Source organism: Megascapheus bottae, chromosome 16 (genome assembly GCF_031878675.1).
Source record: "Megascapheus bottae isolate mThoBot1 chromosome 16, mThoBot2.hap1, whole genome shotgun sequence".
Classification (NCBI taxonomy): domain Eukaryota; kingdom Metazoa; phylum Chordata; class Mammalia; order Rodentia; family Geomyidae; genus Megascapheus; species Megascapheus bottae.
In genome coordinates, this window is record NC_143524.1 from 30,787,089 (window position 1) to 30,805,230 (window position 18,142).

Below are 18,142 nucleotides of genomic sequence, written 5' to 3' on the forward strand. Positions count from 1 at the left end.
GACTTGAGCCACAGCAAAACTTCCAGCTTTTTCTATGTATGTGATACTGAGGTCTTTGTGCATGCTAGGCAAGCACTCTACCACTATGCCATACTCCACAATGAAGTATTATTAACATAATAATTTAGGTAATTTTAATCAATGTTAACAGAAACTATGGGGACTTCTGTTACTTTATAAGCAACATTCTCTTATTGAGAAAAAACACTCAGCCAGTATAGTTGCCTGTGCAACCCAAACACAACCAGGTAACTGCCCAAAATGCTGCCCCAGTGTCATTCTGTAGTGGCATCAATCAGAATGACATTGCTGGGTTGTTAGTGGGTGTGGGGCCTCCCTGGCCCTGAGCTACAATGCTCCCTGGGCTCCTTCATTGCATTTCCTCTTTTGGTTACTGCTGTCATGCTGGAAGCGTTCATGCCTACCCTCTGACTCTGCCCAGGCATGGAGCCTGGTGAGCATCGGCATTGCATCAAATTGCTGGGAGAGGCTCCTGGCCAATGTTTGACCCCTAGGGAGAGGCAGGAGCCCAGGGGACAGGGCTCTGAGAGGAAGACTAGGCAAGTTAATTCTTCAAGGTCTGTGCTGGTATAAAAAAACTCTCAATAGTAGTTATTTTTAAAGAATTTTTAGTTTTTGTTAAACATATTTTAAATATAAAATGAGTGTTAATAAAATTTTTCAAAAAAATTTAAAAAAATAATTTAGTTTTAGTATATATTTTGTGATTACCTTTGTTTAAATTTATCTCTTAATATATATGTGTGAGTGTATATATATATATATATATTTATATTTATTTATTCAAGGGCCACTTTATAAGCCCTATTATGAATGAAGTCCTGTATAAATGTCAGTGATATGGTGACATGAATAAAACTAGATTAAATTCTTGCATTCTCTTAACTTTTCAGCTAAGAACAATGAATCCCTCAGCTAAGAGCAATGGATCCCTTCCCCAAACAAACAAACAAACAACAACAAAAAAATTAGCTATCCAAAATGGCAATTCTGTTTCAGTTAAAGAGTGGTTGTGAATGAAGAAATGCTCGACATCTCTGGCCATATAAGAAATACAAATCAAAACAACTCTAAGATTCTACCTCACTCCAGTTAGAATGGCCATGATCAAGAAACCTAATAACAACAAATGCTGACGGGGATGTGGCCAGGAGGGATCACCACTACACTGTTGGTGGGAGTGCAAACTCGTTCAACCACTATGGAAAGCAGTATGGCGGTTCTTCAGAAGACTAAACATAGAGTTCTCCTATGACCCAGCAATTCCACTAGCACAATGATGTTCATTGCAGCACTACTTACCATAGCAAAGATATGGAACCAACCCAGATGTCCCTCAGTTGATGAGTGGATCAACAAGATGTGGTATTTATACACAATGGAATTCTATGCTACTGTCAGAAAGAACGACATCGCCCCATTTGTAAGGAAATGGAAAGACTTAGAAAAAATCATAGTAAGTGAAGTAAGCCAAACTCAAAGGAACATAGGCTCAATGGTTTCCCTCATTTGTCATAATCATTAAAAGCCTTGAGCTCACTTAGCAGAGATTTACAATAGAACAAAACCTAGATACATAAGGCCATATAGTATGACACTAAATGAAAAGACCTCCAGGATATAGAAACAAAAGCCATATAATGAGTGATTGTTGTCCTTAATGTATTAAGTTATCTCTCATCTCTTTTGATGTCCCTTGGTTATCTCATATGGTTACAGTATTTCACCTTATTATCTGATATATTGTATACATGCATATTTGGTTATTTGAAATTGGATAGGGAAGGGGGGAAAACAAGATGAGGGGTGGGGATGGGGAGAGGGAAGTGGGGACCCAGAATGAGAAAGGGTATCAATGTATGTGAAGTAATGCATCTTCTATTTGGTGAATATAATGTAACCCTTCTATTAATTGCAATAAAACTATATGGAAAAAGAGAGTGGCTGTGTATGTAGTTAAGTCACTGACAAGAAGGGGTTCTTCCTAAAATGCCCAAGACCCTCATTCCAGAAGCCCTTCCTGTCCTCCCTTTCTTCTGCGAAACAATTCCTCACTGAAATGCCACAACCACCCTTGAACAGAGGGATTAGGAAATCAATCCTTTTCTGACTGATCTACCAACTAGGCTCTGTCAACCAGGATGCTGGCCTCAAGATAATTCTCTCTGCAGAAAGAGATGATGAGGATAGTGAGCCCAAGACGCCTGAGGTGAAAACTACTGGGCATGTGGGAAAGGGAATTCTAGTTAAGTCTTCTGGTTGGCTGAGTTCCAGGCTGGTTTAAAACCTGTCAACAAAACAGAGGCACCCATGGGGCTCTTTCGCACTTGGAGATTCATATGAAGGCTTTGTGAAGATTTGAGATCTTAAACAGCAGTACTAAGTTCCTCTTCTCTCTTTCTGTGGATCACTCCCCCCCCCCTCTCTCTTTCCACTCCCTCCAGGTTTAAAACCTCAGAGCTTCGCAGATGTAAAACAGCACTTAAAATAACGTTTTATAAACAGTAGGTCAAGATGCTATTATTTTCTAAATTGACAACTTTCTTGCAGCTCCACGTGACAAGGGAAATTTAGATACACATGGATTAACTCATTAGAATCTAGCCCTGCCCCCCCAAATAGCCTGGTAAGGCCTCAAACGTGGACCAAGTATGAGAGAAAGGCACCCTGGGCTGTGCTGAAGACTAGCAAGCAGCATTCTCCTGCTAGCACTATGAACATCTTTTCAAAGTTGGCAGTAGTGAATACACTCCCATTCAGTCCTTTGCCTGTTGTGTTTCTATACTTCCTGAAAGGACAAGAGAAGGGCTGAGTTTGGCGATAGTAAAAACCAGTCTTCAATAGTAGCTTCCAGCAAGGCTGACTTCCTGCTGAGTTATCAAAGCCAGGCTTCAAGAATTTACTCCTTAGGACCCTTTTAGGTCTTTCTAGACTTTGGATCCTATATGTCTCTTGTCAGTGTCATCTTGTTCTTTAGTCCTTGAAGAAGAAACTCCCATTGTCACTATGTTTTGCTTCCTGTTTCTTTTCTGAGTATAATGAAAGGAAAGACTCCTACAGTTGGAATCAGGAAGACCTAGGTGAATCCTGACTTCACCTCCTGTTAACTGATTGGGTAAGGGTACTTTACTTCTCTCATCCTCAGTTTCTTCATTAGAAAAATGGGGCCTCAGTTTCTTCATTAATAGAATGGGGATCATAGTGAAAAATATGTCACTGGGTTTTGCAAGGGTTTGAGATAATGGAGGTTGAGAACCGAGTATGAATCAGAGAACATCTGTCATTCATTCATTGAAATGGCAGTTTAGTATTCCTAAATGCCGGACAACATACTAACTGCTGGCAATATAATGTTAGCAAGAACCAAAATTACACAAGCACTTCAATGAATATATGATGACAAGTGAGGTAAATGCTGTGGTAGGAGATTAAGAAGATCCCCAGGTGAGGTGCTGGTAGCTCACACCTATAATTCTAGCTACACAGGAGGCTGAGATCTGAGAATCAAGATTCAAAGCCAGCTGGGCAAAGAAGTCCTGATGAGACTCTTATGTCCAATTAACCACCAGAAAACTGGAAGTGGCACTGTGGCTCAAAGTGGTAGAGTGCTGGCCTTGAGTGAAAAAGTTCAGGGACAGGACCCCGGCTCTTAAGTTCAAGCCCCAGGAGTGTCAAAAAAATATAAAAGGAAACTACTAAGACCCCTCCACACTGCAAAGGCTTGCCAAAGCTTCTCTGGAAAAGTGATGAGTGAAGCATGGAGCAGCCAGTCAAAAATGCATATTGAAATGCGCCTGCTGTGTCCATGGAGAGAGCCTGCAGGGTCTGAGCTCCTCCTGGAGTGGAGTGCCAGGAAGATGCAGGCTTCATTAGTCCAGGCTACTGTTCATGCTGCGAGTAAGAGGAAGCTGCAGCTCACTTGAGCCCCCCTCACTCTGACACCTTCAGCAGTAAACTAGCTAAAACAGCTCTTTAAAGATAAACCCGAACATGTAGGTGTGAAAGTTTGTGTCCGAACCAGGGGCTGTAATGGCCTTTCTTATACTCTAGAATAGACAAAGACAAGAGGAGATTCTAATGAAGAGGTTATTCAAGATGGAGTCAGAGTATTCATCGAAAAGAAAGCACAACTAACACTTTTAGGAACAGAAATGGACTATGTTGAAGACAAGTTATCCAGTGAGTTTGTCTTCAATAACCCAAACATCCAAGGAATTTGTGGCTATGAAGAAAGTTTTAATATTTGAAACCTCAGGACCCTTCTGGCTGTAAACTCCAAGAAAGCTCTTGGAAACATTGAAAGTTACTGAAGAAATCATATGACTGTCCTGTGTCAGGTCTCTAATGTGTGGGTGCATTGTTGGGGAAATAAAGTGATGCACTTTGAAAATGAAGCTAATTTGTTAGAATCCAGAAAATATGCTATTTATACCCTCTGTAGTGGACAGAATAAGAAACCAGTGCTTGCTAAATTATTTTTCTGTTCTGTATAGCAAAACATCTTGCCCTGCCTCAACTCTCTTGAATCCTTCGTTAGCAACTAGTTTCATTAAAGATAATTTTGCTAAAAAATACATATTGAGGGGCAGAGAAATGGTTTCCCAGTTCCACAGTATCAAGGTTCCAGTTGCTACTATGAAAGCCATTTATTGAAATGGAAAGAGTCTTCTGGATATAGAGAGACATTTAATTGGTTTGTGATCTTGGCTTAGGCACTTAACCACCACTCTAAGCCTCAGTTCCTCTTCTATGTCATTACCTGTCGTCTTGGAATTTGGTTTACCAGACAGTCTGTAAAGCAGGGTACAGTAATTAGAAGGAAGATGACTTCGCAGTTTTACTGTATGAGTTTGACTACATGAGTTTTAGCTCTGCCATTTATTAGTCATGTAATCTTGGCCAAGTTATTTCATTTCTCTGCCTCAGATTTCTAAGCTCCCAAAGGAGCATTATAATAACATCTCACCCATAGAGTTGCTAGAAAGATTGAGCTGATATATTTGTCTTTGATCAGTGACTGAAACGTCATCACAGTTATTATTATAATCATCCTACTTCTTGTCACATAGTCTTCATGCTACAGGTCCTTCCTTCTCTACTCCAGAGTTACCATATGACCTGCTATTGTGTGTATTTCTGAATGAATGGGAATTTTCATTGCTTAGATGCTGAGTATAATAAGCCCAGGCCCTGAAACTTGGAGCCCAGTGAGATCCCTGACTTTCTGAGAGTGACTCATAGGTACCCTCCCACATCCTGTGAAAGTAATCAGTATCCCCAATACTGGGACATCCACAATGAACCAGACAAGAGAGGGACTGATGGAAACTTCTTGAATGTTTTCATGGTGTTGGTAGAAGGACAGGAAAAACTCAGTTTCCATTAGTGGAGTCCTGGGACCCAGATGGTCATCCTTATCTGTACTTTACCTAACTTAATTCACAAGGAGTTGAAAAGTCAACTATGAGCTGCCTCCTTTATTTCCCTAGCCACCTATTTAACATGCTGTACCTATGACATATGAAGCATAGCTCTCCTCCCATATCAAATGCTTGAGGGGCCCAAGCCATTGTCCAAGGGAGAGGCTCCTTCCTGAGAAACAGGCTTCACATTTAGTGACAGCCTCTTTATGTTGGTAACTTGCTGATTCTTCTGACTCCATGACTAAAATAGCCAAACCAAGATCATACCAGGTAACCCAGGTGCAAGAAGCCACTAGAATTGATGGTAACAAATTGGTTGCATGCCAAAGTCTTCATTTCATTTAATTTCTCTAAACAATACTTGGAATTTGAACCCCGCACCTTGTACTTGCTAGGCAGGTACACTTGAGCTACATTCCCCAACTCTTTGAATTATACTTGGAAGTAACATTTTTCTGTTTTACAGATGAAGAAAACTGAGATTTACATAGCTGAAGAGGTAATTTTCCCAAGGTCTCACAGCTAGGAAGCAGAAGGATTCTGGGATTCAGATCCTCATTTGTCAAATTCCAAATTCCATACTTATTCTACAGCCCTATATTAGACACCAGCAATCTGCCACTGCATCCCCAACTGTGCTTCTTGTTTACTTATGGTTGGGCAAATCATTGCCTCTCAGCAACAGAGTCACAGATTGAATCAGTTGTGGGCCACAGGGTGACAGGTCCTAGCCAGCTGCCCTTGCTCTAATAGTCCCTCAGCAGATGGCAGGAAAACAGGCCCAGAAGACCTTGGAAGGAAATGAGTATTCTGCCTTCTTTATAGGGAAGTTAGCTAAATCACCATCTGCTGGAGTGTAGGTACAGAAAGAGATTTTGGAACATCTGGAATCTTCTTTGTGCTTTTCTCTCTCCTCCTCCCTTTTCTCCTCCCTACACGCACACACTCACATACATACATGAGTGCACAAACTGTCCTCATGCAGCTTGCATCTGGTAGGAGGGTATGCCAAGTGAGGTGCTGAAATCCACATTTGGCACCTGGGAGCACTTTTCACCACTCTGCAATGACAGCTTATTCGTCCTCACAACCCTTCCAGAAAGGTTGTGCCTGAGCCATTGTGGAGGGAGGAAATCAGAGCAAAGGCCATGCATGATCAGGCCAAGTTGGAGTTGAACTTCTCACCCCTGCTCCTGTTGAACAGTGGGAGCCACGAGGCCTCCCATAGGAAGTACATGCCCTTGGTTCTGCTGTTCCAATACCAGATAACGTCGGAAAGCCACCAAAGCTGTTCAGGCTTTAGTTTTTTCATGGGCCTATCTAAGGGGGTTGTTCAGAGACTATCATCCTGAACTCTCTTGACGGATGAGGGAGAGGCTATCATAACGGAGTTGATCAGGAATAGCACAAACTAGTATTTACGAAGGGCCTGAGATATATTTACTAGGTGCATCGTGGATAATATCACTTCTTAACACACACTGGCAAGGTAAGAATGGCCATCCCATTCCCATTTTATAGGTGAGCAATCAGAGCTTAAGAGAGGTTAAAGGGCTTGCTCAAATCACTGAGTCAATGATAGACCTGCAACTCCATTCTGGTGGTGTGGCAAAGAGAGTGGGCACAAGTGCTTTCAGACAAAGCAGTTTCCAGGGAAGGAGGGCACAGAGCCAGATGCACCAGGGCTGACCCTAGAGTTACCGATAACATGTTGAAACAAGAGTTCAGGGGGGAAAGGAACAGGGCTCTTCACATTCCTCCCTACTCAGCACCGAGCTACTGTCAGAGCCTATCGCCATCACCCAGCGTCTGCACCTTCACCATTTCCCTCCAAAGACATTCACCTACATTTTGTTGAGCAGAAATGTGTCCCCCAGAGAATACCTTCTCACTCTAGTTGTCACATGTAGGCGTCCTTTAATTATTATCTATGGGATAAATCTAGTTTCCTGGCTTATGTCTCTAAAACTCTTCTTGCCCTGTCTTTGCTCTCTCTCCTCTCGCTTCCTCTCCCTAGCATTACTTTTTGGTTTTGTTTTGTTTTGTTTTACCACCAACTCTAGCCATTTCCACACATACCAAATTATCCCATGCTTCCATGCATAAAGAAGAGTTCAGAGTTTTGCAAAGTTCTCTGAAAGCAGACCTGTGGTCCTAACACAATCTGTACCATTGATCAAGTGGCTCAACTAATCTGTGCCTCAATTTCCTCATCTCTGAAATGTGCACAATAGAGGTATGCATAGTACCTACAGCTATCTATCAGTCCTGATGCTTGCAAGGATTAAACAAGTAAAGAATAAGAACATTTTTACAGAAGCAGAAGCTCTCTGGTGATTCTAATGTGCAGGACTAAAACTAGGAACCCCAGAATCAAACTGAAGTCTCTAAAAGGGTGGAGAAGGTGACTTATTGTGTTTCAAGTCATTGGTTCTTGAGTAGCACAATGCCTGGCACAACTTCAGCATCCTGGAAATAGTTTTTGAATGAATGGACAATTCAGTTTATTTGGAAGATTAAGAGGTAGTAATCCTTTGCCTTAAACCAACCACCATTAAGAGCCAATTTCATCTACAATCACCAGCCAGGGTACTATGGTGGCTGAAGCCTACTACTATGATAAGTTAGGTTGAGTCAGTTCTGCTGAGTAAATACAGCTGTTTTCTACTGACTCCTGGACCAACAGGGAATAGATGATCAGATGGCATCATGCAACTACAAAAGAGAAGAAGAATTAGCAAGAGACAGCTTTTTTTTTTTTGGTAAGTTAGTGTTTAGATATTTGTATTTCTTGTCCCCCAATTCCCCCAGGCTTCTGTCTAAGTTTCAGAGCCTATGACAGGTTGAAACTTGAAATGGACAGATGCACTTCCAGAAGCCTCACACCTCGTTCCAGATGGAAGTGCCTTGAAGTATTCTGACCAGCTGTACTGCTGGGACAAAAATTATTCTTAGCACAATGGCGTGGGTGGAAAGCCTGTGGGTTTTTTCTTTTATCATTTCTGTGATTGATGTCCAATTAGGCTGTAGAAAACTAGGACAGAATTTCTATGTATGGAAGAGAAGGTCAAAGAGGGGCATGATCCAGTATCTCCATGTCATACTTATTTTGCTTTTTCTCTTGTGTTAAGATGTCTTAGAGAACTTCATCTAAGGAGTTGTTAGTATGTGGAGTATAATGGAATTCAATAAGAGGGCAGAGGGCTACTTTTGCAATAGTCAAGATCAATGCGGAAAAAAACAAAACAAAACAAAACAAGGTGTTCTTTCACAGAACTCAGATGGTAACCCAGAAGGGAAAAAACTCTTCAAAGCATAGCTAGTAAGAAGCACATTTCTCAAATGCACAGAGTAGCCTAAAGTTAGGACAGATAATGAGACAGTAGTGATGCTGGCATGTTAGTATTTAGGGGGAAAAAAAAACCTCTGGAAAACAAGCATTTCTCCATTCCATTCACTCTTGCTAGATGTCTATAGATAAGACCCCATTTAATTTATTACAGATTAGAGTATTATCATTTCCTGATTTAACAGAGGACAAAATTTATGTATAAAGAAATCAACAATTCAGTTTTATTAGTAAGTGGCTGAACTGGTGGTGAAATCCAGTTGCAAACTTTAGCTTCTGTCTTTCTCACTGTATCTTGTCTGGAATCAGAGACATCCCAATTTAGCTGCCATCTGAAGCACTTTAGATTGCCACATATGGACAGGTATTTCTTGCACCTGGCTAGGAAAGTAGGCAAGAAGGACATAGCTGAGGCACTTCTCATCAAGTGTTGTGGAGAAGGGGACACTGTGAATGTGTGTCTCCTGGCTTAGGTCATGCAGTAACTGTTTATTCAGACTGTAACATTGTACACCACTTTGCTGCTGGGTCCTTAAATGCATCAGGACAGGCTCCAGATACAGTAGAGGATCATATCAGTATATCCCACAGAGGTAGTCCCAGATCTAGAGGGACACAAGGAAGAGCTAAAGAGACAAGGAACTCTGGTTTATGGTTTATGTTAAATTAACTTTAAAATATCTATGGCTAAGAGACACTCGGCCAGTACACACACACACACACACACACACACACACACACACACACACACACACCTGCCACAATCTTCATAAATCAGGTTTGATTTGAAATCTCATTCTTGGGAAAGGAAAAGCTAGGTATCACCAGCTGGACCCTAGGACTTAGAGACATTGAAAATGACATCAGGATGTTAACATGGTGGCCAAATAATGGGAATTGAGCTCTGCACTATCTCTTCACGTCCATAGCTGTATTCCTTCTTGCTTTCCTTGTGGTACAACAAGCTCCAAGGTATAATTTAAACTCTAGTACTCTAAAGGATGGGGCTGAGGCCAGGGCTGCCTGAAATCCCACTCTTCCCTGTCTTCCTCTTCATTCCTGTTTTGCTATCCTCTCATCTGCAGGATTGTCCTAGGAACATGTCTTTACTAAATCACAAATCCTTATCTCAGTGCTTGCGAGCACTGGGTTATTAAATGTCATAACGAGAAATGGTAACTAAATGTATGCTGAGTGCACTGCTCAATGCCTGGGACACATTATTCATCAATAATGGTAGCTGTTTATTTTTAGATAGAAGAAGATGATATTTTCAGTGATCATTACTTTTGACTCAAAAGTGGTAATTTCTTAATTATATGTTATAGTCTAATCATCTGCTACAGTGAAGAAATGTTTTAAAGAAGACCCTGCCTATTCTGCATCTATCTTCCTGTTCCTCTACTTCCTAGAATAGTGCTGGCCTAAAATGTTCTTGTGCTCTCTAGTGTTCCAATTTTACTGGACTTGCCCTGGGACAAATGCAGTTGTTATTTAAGCAGAAAACCATGTGAATTTGGGCCCCACCTAGCAGAGGAAAGAGGGCAAGGATGAGGGTGGGGGAAGAGTCATCTGTGTTTGTCAAGTGGAAAAGGATCAGATCATAAATAGGAAAAATGTTCCCAACTTTCCCCCAAAGGGCAATTTTTGTAAATATATTTTTGTTTTATTTTCCTCCAAAGATGACTTTGGTGGGCCCTCAAAGCCGGCTGTTGTGAACCTTCCCTTTGAAGGGCCCGAGTATATTTATGGTATATTTTAGCTTCAAACACTGAGTAAATGAAAACTGTGTGTGTCGGAGTGGTGATCCTGGCTGACAGCAGCACAAAAGGTACAGGGAACATTGTTTATGTTTCCTCTAGCTATCACTGTTCTAACCTCATGACAAACCATCTACTATCTCACTGAAAACACACCATTACCCCTGCTCCTATCACAAGGGAACCCTGTGGAAGGTGAGAGTCATGAGCAGAGTTCTGCCTTCAAACACAGAGGAAACCATCGACCCAGGCAGAGGCAAGCTGGTAGCAGATAAGCAAAAGAGAAAGAAATGAATATGAAAATATGAGAGCAGGAGGGCATCATACGATCTGCTTAATTGGTAACTCCCAGCCATCAGGAACAGGGAGCTATTGAGCTTAGGGTTTGATGTTGGTCAGGTCTCCTGCAGAGCCTGACCAAAACCTGTTCATCTGAAAGTGCAGCTGCTGTCTGGGAGCCACTGTCTGTCCTGTGACCTTGGCTTTCAGCCCACCATGTATATAACAGTGCACAGAACACTTGCCATCTGGAATAACTTGTAAGCTGTTTGCTTGTTTGTTACCCATCCCTGTCCTTGCTCACCTCAACACACATGCAAACACTCAAACAAAACCTCCATAAAAACAAGGATTTACTTCTACTGTTTCCCAAGGCCTAAAACTATGTCCAACATATGACAGGTGTTCAAAACACATTTGTTGATTGAGTTAATGAAATATATATGCTTCTTTGGTCAATATATAAAAATGCTTGTAATATTCCTGAGGCATCTGATGAGATTTGATTTTGTTCAATGTACACTATTGTAGGGAAAATTCCATCCAAGTTCAAAGGGATTCACAACAAGAGTGAAACAAGGAGCTGTTTTTGCTTTACCAGAAAATACCATTAATCTGATCATCCCTATAGATGTGGTCTATAGACCATTTAGATGTTTCCAGATATTCATATGTTCAGCATTAGGCAGTGTCACACGACGAGCTTTTTCCGACAAAGGGAAGCCACAGCAAACATCAGCTTGAGTAGCTAAATGATCTGACTTCATGGACATGGGTTTCCAGGGAGTAGATGTGAACAGAAGTGCTTGACGAGTCACATGCAAGTCCCAGATGTTTGTGACCCTTGTTCTGGCACAGATAAGACTTCCGTGTCCTCAAAGAGGCCCTCAGCTGGTATGAGGATTCCCTCCACTGAATATGTATGCACAGCCAGAGCTATCGGATGGAACCCATTGATGTCTCTTTGGCAGGAGAAGAACTTCCCACAAAGTCACAGAGGGCCCACAGATGTCACTCTGGCAGCTGGCCATGAAATCACAGCCTGTATCTTTCACAACCATGGCTAGCCCCACACAAAACCTTTCCAACCACCCAGCCAGACAGAGGCAGGGCCAGATCCATGTGAAAAATATTCCCAGCCCTGTTTTCCCCAGTGAGGACAGAACACATAGGCTCAAATACTCAGATATGTATTCTGATATCACAGGTGTCAGCCAGAGAGGTATATTTGGTCCAGAGACACTAGTGTTGCAAAAGTTAATGGAGGAATGAATGGTATTTTTAGTATTTTTTAGTATATTGTTTCTTTCTAGGCTACAGAGTTCACAGGAAGATGGATCTAGGTGGGCTGTGGTAGGGGAGGAGGTGGGGAAGTTGAGGCGGGGGAGAGCAGTGGAGCAGTGACTTCAGCTGAAGCAGCAGTTTTCACCCACAACAAGGGATGGGCTAAGGGGGCATGCCAAGGTGAGAAGAGAATCAAGAAGTTTAAAATTTGGCTAGGATCCTTTGAGATATGACCCAGAATCACACTAGAGGCACCCACACTACATGGGGAGATTGAAAATTTGAAATGTGAAGGCTGGAACTGAGTGTGCCCTGAACACAGAATACACACATGTGAGAAATTTCATATGGATAAAAATTGTGAAATAATTCATTTTTAAATTGATTATATGTTGAAATGGGAATATTTTGGATACACTGGATTAAATGGAATGTTATTGAAGTGAAATCTATGCTACTTTTTACATAAATTTTTATGTTGGTCTAAAAACTTAAGATCATACCCATGTCCTGTTACTATTACTAGAATCATCATTGTTATCCTTCTAAGTGTTTACTACACAAATAAGCAAGAGCGTGAAGTTTGCCTTTTTTGAGTTTGGGTATATTGCTGTACATGATGATACTAATAATGTTCCACTAATTGTGGAACATGAGTGTAAAAGGGTGACTTCCAAGGAGGGAGTCAGTGCAAGAAGGCAGGAAGAAAGGAGAAAGTACTGAGGGATGAAGAAGATTGAAGGACATTAGATATACACAAACATACCCCCCCCACACACACACTCTCACAGGGGAACATAGCATAACAAGATTTACAAAGGTTTGGGGAAAAGGAAGAGCAGTAGATACAGGAGTAGGGGGAGCAGGGCAGCAGTAGGAATATGGCAGAGGGGATGAATTTCTTTAAAGTACACTGAGTGCACATTATCACAATGAAACCCCTTTGTATTATAGTGTAAGTTGATGCAAAAACTTAAAAAAACATAGGAAAATAAAGATTGAGCATGTAGTTCACAGTGTATTTGATAGTGCTATTTGATAACTTTATTAACTCTGGTGATCTCCAGAAAAGCAACACCACCTGGGACACACAGGTTCCCAAGCCCCTCCCTGACCTACTGTAATAGTCAACCTTTGTAACAAAACCCTCAGGTAGTTCATTTGAACATTAAAGTTAAAATACATTCTGCATGTGCATATGCCGCATTTTATTCATTCATCTGTTGATGGACAGACATGTAGGCTGGTTTCATAGTGAACAATTGCTAATTGTGACATAATAATACCAGTAGGAAGGTATCCCTTTGTATGCAGACTGTATTTCCTCATATGTATATGGAAATAGAGTGTGTCCATTAATATATACAACCAGTATGAGATAATGACAAGATTTTTTTTTGCCAGTCCTGGGCTTGAGCTCAGGGCCTGACCACTGTCCTTGGACTTTCTCAAGGCTAGAGCTCTACCACTTGAGCCTCAGCATCACTTCTGGCTTTTTTCTATGTATGTGGTACGGAGGAATCAAACCCAGGTCTTCATGCATGCTAGGCAAGCACTCTACCACTAAGACAAACTCCCAACTCCATGAGAAGAGATTAAAAAAAAAAACATGCATGTATAAAGAAAAACAAGTTTGTGTAAAAATGTTTGAGGGATCCTGGACAATTTATTTCCTGGGATATCTAGCTTCACAGCTGTGAGAGCTCAGGCAGAACAGAGCTGAAGAGAGAAAACTAGCTCATACAGTGTTAAATGGCTAGACCCTTTCTTTTTTTTGGAGGGAGGGGCTTGAACTCAGCTGTCCCTGAACTCTTCTGCTCAAGGCTCCCACCCCACCCCTGGGCTTGGATATTGTCCCTGAGTTCTTCAGCTCAAGGCTACAGCCCTACCCTTGAGCCAAGCCCCACTTCCCATTTTCTGGAGGTTAACTGGAGATAAGAGTCTCAGGTCCTTTTGTGCCCAGGCTGGCTTTGAACCTTGGTACTCAGGGATTTCAGGCATGAGCCACTGTACCCCAACCTACCCTTTCTTTTCTTTCTTTTTTTTCATATAATTTTTGTTGTAATTAATAGAAGGGTTACATGATATTTGCCAGATAGATGGTGCATTAATTCCCATACATTGATACCCTTTCACATGTCTTGGTCCCCTTTTCCTTCCCTCCCACCCCCACCCCTCATCTTACCCTTTCTTTTCTTTGCAAGTTAGAAATCTGACTGTGTTATGGAGATTGCTGACCTTGAGTAAGTTATTGACCCTCTCTCAAGATAGTTTCCTATCTTTCAAATGTAGAGCCTAGACTGGAAGACCCTTGTAGGTACTATACAAGCTTTTCTTATACCAGCCAGTGCAGCTGGACTCAGCCTTTTATCCAAGGTGTTCAGACAGATGAGCAATCCTAAGGAAAGTTTCATTATTTTTTTCATCTTACACTGATCCCATCTGGAGTTGTCGCCTGTTGTAGGGAATCAACATATACATATATATGTAAGTTATCACTGCCTTTTGGGGGGTCCCATGAGTTATGAGCTATTTAATGTTATTTCTTACAAATATGTACAGCATTGACTATATTCTGGGACTGTTTCTAAATTCTTCTCATACAGTATTTCACATTATGTCCATAATGACTTTACATGGTAGTGCTCATTACAACTATATATGTATATATGTAGTATTCATTGTAACTATAATTATAAATAAGTATAGACATACATACATATGTGTATATATGTGTGCGTATATATATGTATGTACATATATATGTATATGAGGAAATGAAAGTATAGAGAGCTTATTTAAGTTGTCCAAGATCATGCAGCTTGTAAGGCATTAATATCATGACTCTCCCTCTAGACTTTGACTCCACAGTCATGACTGGTAAGAAAAGGGCTAGAGGGACAGCCTGAACCTGTAAGGTGTCAAGTTCAGAGACTGGAGGATAGATATAAACCAATCAACTTCACACAGGAGGTTCTTCTCATAGAACTTGATGGATTCTCATATGACAGTCAATAGCCCACATCTGGCAACCGCCACAATCCATTTTAACTCAGCAAATGCCTGATAAAAGTGTGAAAAGATGCAGTCACTCTGTTCATAAGCTACACTGACATAAGTAGATCTTTTATGAAACTAATGTCAAGGGAAGGGACAGGCTAATTAGCTAAATTTGTTCTTAAATGAAATTATATGCAAATAAGGCAATGCTAGCTAAAATAAGCAATCTCTTTTTAAAAAGAGCTGTCTCAGGAATACATTTTATGCAAAATAACTACTTAGAATGAAATCATAAGCAGTGCTACCAAAATCAGAAATCAAGAGACAATTTAGTTAGCTGGTTGTGTATAGAAGGTTTGTGCTACCAGGCTATGCCTCTTCCCCAGTCAGGCTGTACTCAGCCTTTTGGCCAGACTTCATTATCCAAGAATGCCCAGAGCCTTGGATCCAAGACCTAGTTCTGAATTCCTATCTTGCATTCTTGTTTCTCCTATTCCAGGCCAGGTCTCTCATGATGTCTTTGCATTTAGCCTTTGGACCTGTAATCTTTTTTTGTTTTTCTTAAACCTTGGTGTAACTCAGCTTTGGTATGGCATAACCCCTGTATGATTTGCATTGTCCCTTCAGATCTCTGTGTGTTCTGGCTCAGCTTGGCTGCCTTGGCTCTGTCCCAGCATTGTCACATGGCCTTTGTCTAAGGCAAGTTGCCTGACCATGGCCAAGAATAGGAGCACTGTTAATATGTGCACTTAGATTCTCCCTTTCTATTGATCCTGAAAGCCTTCAGGAGTTCCTTAAAGGAGATCTGCTAGGATCTTCCTCTGCTGAGTTCTTCCAGCTGTAAAAAGGAACCTACAGGCCTCCTCTCATCTTTGAAAATAACTTAAAATGATGCCATGATTTTTCCATCCAGATTGGGATCTTGTGGATTTGAAAATATGGGCTGCAAATACCTGGACAACAGATAAAACTGAGTCTGTCTCAGGATAACAAGTAAGCAACGCTCTAATTCAGAGCTCAACCTTCTCAGAAATAAAGTCAGATAAAACATAAAACAGCACTTGATCATTACTTTTCCAGTGTGAGCCAGACTTGTCCACAGAAGCCTCTGAAGGCAGAGAAGAATTCATGTCATCCTCGGGGCAACTAATGCTCATTGCAGAGAGACCTCATAATGCCTCCTGACAGCAAATTCCACTTTGAAATGTTAAAGGGGACATACATTTTGTCATTCTATCCTATAATTCTCTTCATTTTGCTTACCTTTTTATTTTGGTTATTTACATGATTGTCTCAAAACTTAAGGTAAAAATAAATTTATGTCCAAGGAGACTTTTGTATTCTGTGGTTTTGTGATTCTTTTGATACTACAATACACTCTGAGAAATGTGATGTGCCAGCAACCTGTCATCCATTGAGGGGGAAGGGTGGAAACCATGTCCAACGTGTTTATTAGAATGGAGAAGGCTGCGAATGTCAGGGTCTAGTTCAGAATCTGGCAATGTCTATGCCCTTGACTCAGGGAGATGTATAATCAAAGCACTGCTTGAGAATCTTACTCCTCATATGGAGAATCTTGAACTTGACAGTTGACAAACTCAGGAGAGACTGCCTACAAATGGAGGATTTTTGTGTGGATCCCATCATGTATGTATGTATGCATGTATGTATGTATGTACGTATGTATGTCAGCCTTGGGGCTTGAACTCTAGGCCTAGATACTGTCCCTGAGCTCTTCAGCTCAAGGCTACCACCCTACCTCTGGAGCCACAGTGTCACTTCTGGATTTTTAGTGGTTAATTGGAGATAAGCGTCTCATGGACTTTAGTGCCCAGGCTGGCTTTGAACCTCGATCCTCAGATCTGAGTCTCCTGAGTAGCTTGGATTACAGGCGTGAGCCACTGCCCTCAGCTCCCATCCTCCTTTTTTTTTTTCTTAAATCACATTTAATGATTGATATAGAAACAAGAAGACAGGTTTTACAGCAAGCAAACCTGGAATGCTGAAGGCCACAACAACCTCACCTTGTTGGGAAGCAGGGCTGGGACATATAGGTTCTTAGACCTAGCTAAGCATGGTCTGTCTTTTCAGTGAAACCTAACCTAGTCAGAGATGGTGAAGCCCTCATCCTCTGTAAACCCACAGTGTCCCAGTGTTTTCTCTACTTTGAAAAGTCCTACATTACTCACAGCACACACACACAGGAATATGAACAACAAACACACAATGACAGTCTGGTCCAAGAGCTTTTCTTCCTCTTTTTCTCTAGAACCTGCAGCCATTATCAGATCTGAAGGTTTAGAATATCCTGTTTGAATTCTATCTTCTTCTATCTCCTTCCTGCAAATTTATAATTCCCCTAGAGATGAAAAGATAATTTGAAAATTAACTTCTTATTCCAATCTTTCTTTATAACTAAGGGACTATCCCGAGATCAAAACACAAGACATGAAAAGTAGATCAAAACACACAGAAGTAAGGACAGGATGGGGACTCTTGGTTGGTTATCAGTAGTGTCCTATGTCAGTATCAGGGTGGCAGTTTTATGGGTGTGTTCACTTTGAGATGATTCATGAATTATGGGTGTTCTTTTCTAAGAGTGTGTAACACTTCAAATGGAAATTTAAGTTCTAAAAACAAGCTTGAGGCATGATTGTAGGTAAGAGGGAGGGATGTAATCAAGAGACCTATCTCCATCTCTTTCCTGATTTTCAAGGGTTAGTGCTACTGTACTCCTACCAGAGTTGCCAATAGCTCAGGGACACTGGTATGTAACTTGTGCCGACTCCTTGCTTTTAGGGATAAAGCTATATTGAGAGTGTGTTTGTCTTAAATTTTGAGCTGTCTCTTCTAAGACTCTGGGTAGGTTTACATTTTTGGAATAACAGAGTCAGACAGGGATCCTTCAAGAGGAGCTAAAGTAGAAAACAGAGTTAACCATCTTGAGGCAGACATATACAAACCTGTGCTCAAATCTCATCTTGGCTACTTTCTAGCCATGTGACCTTGGGAAAGTTACATAAATT

The 18,142-nt window shown here is 41.2% G+C and overlaps 1 pseudogene; it reads left to right on the plus strand.

Annotated features, from left to right (window-relative positions):
- Positions 1-3,878: 3,878 nt before the first annotated feature.
- LOC150053080 (iron-sulfur cluster assembly 1 homolog, mitochondrial pseudogene) lies at positions 3,879-4,469 on the plus strand (annotated as a pseudogene).
- Positions 4,470-18,142: the final 13,673 nt, after the last annotated feature.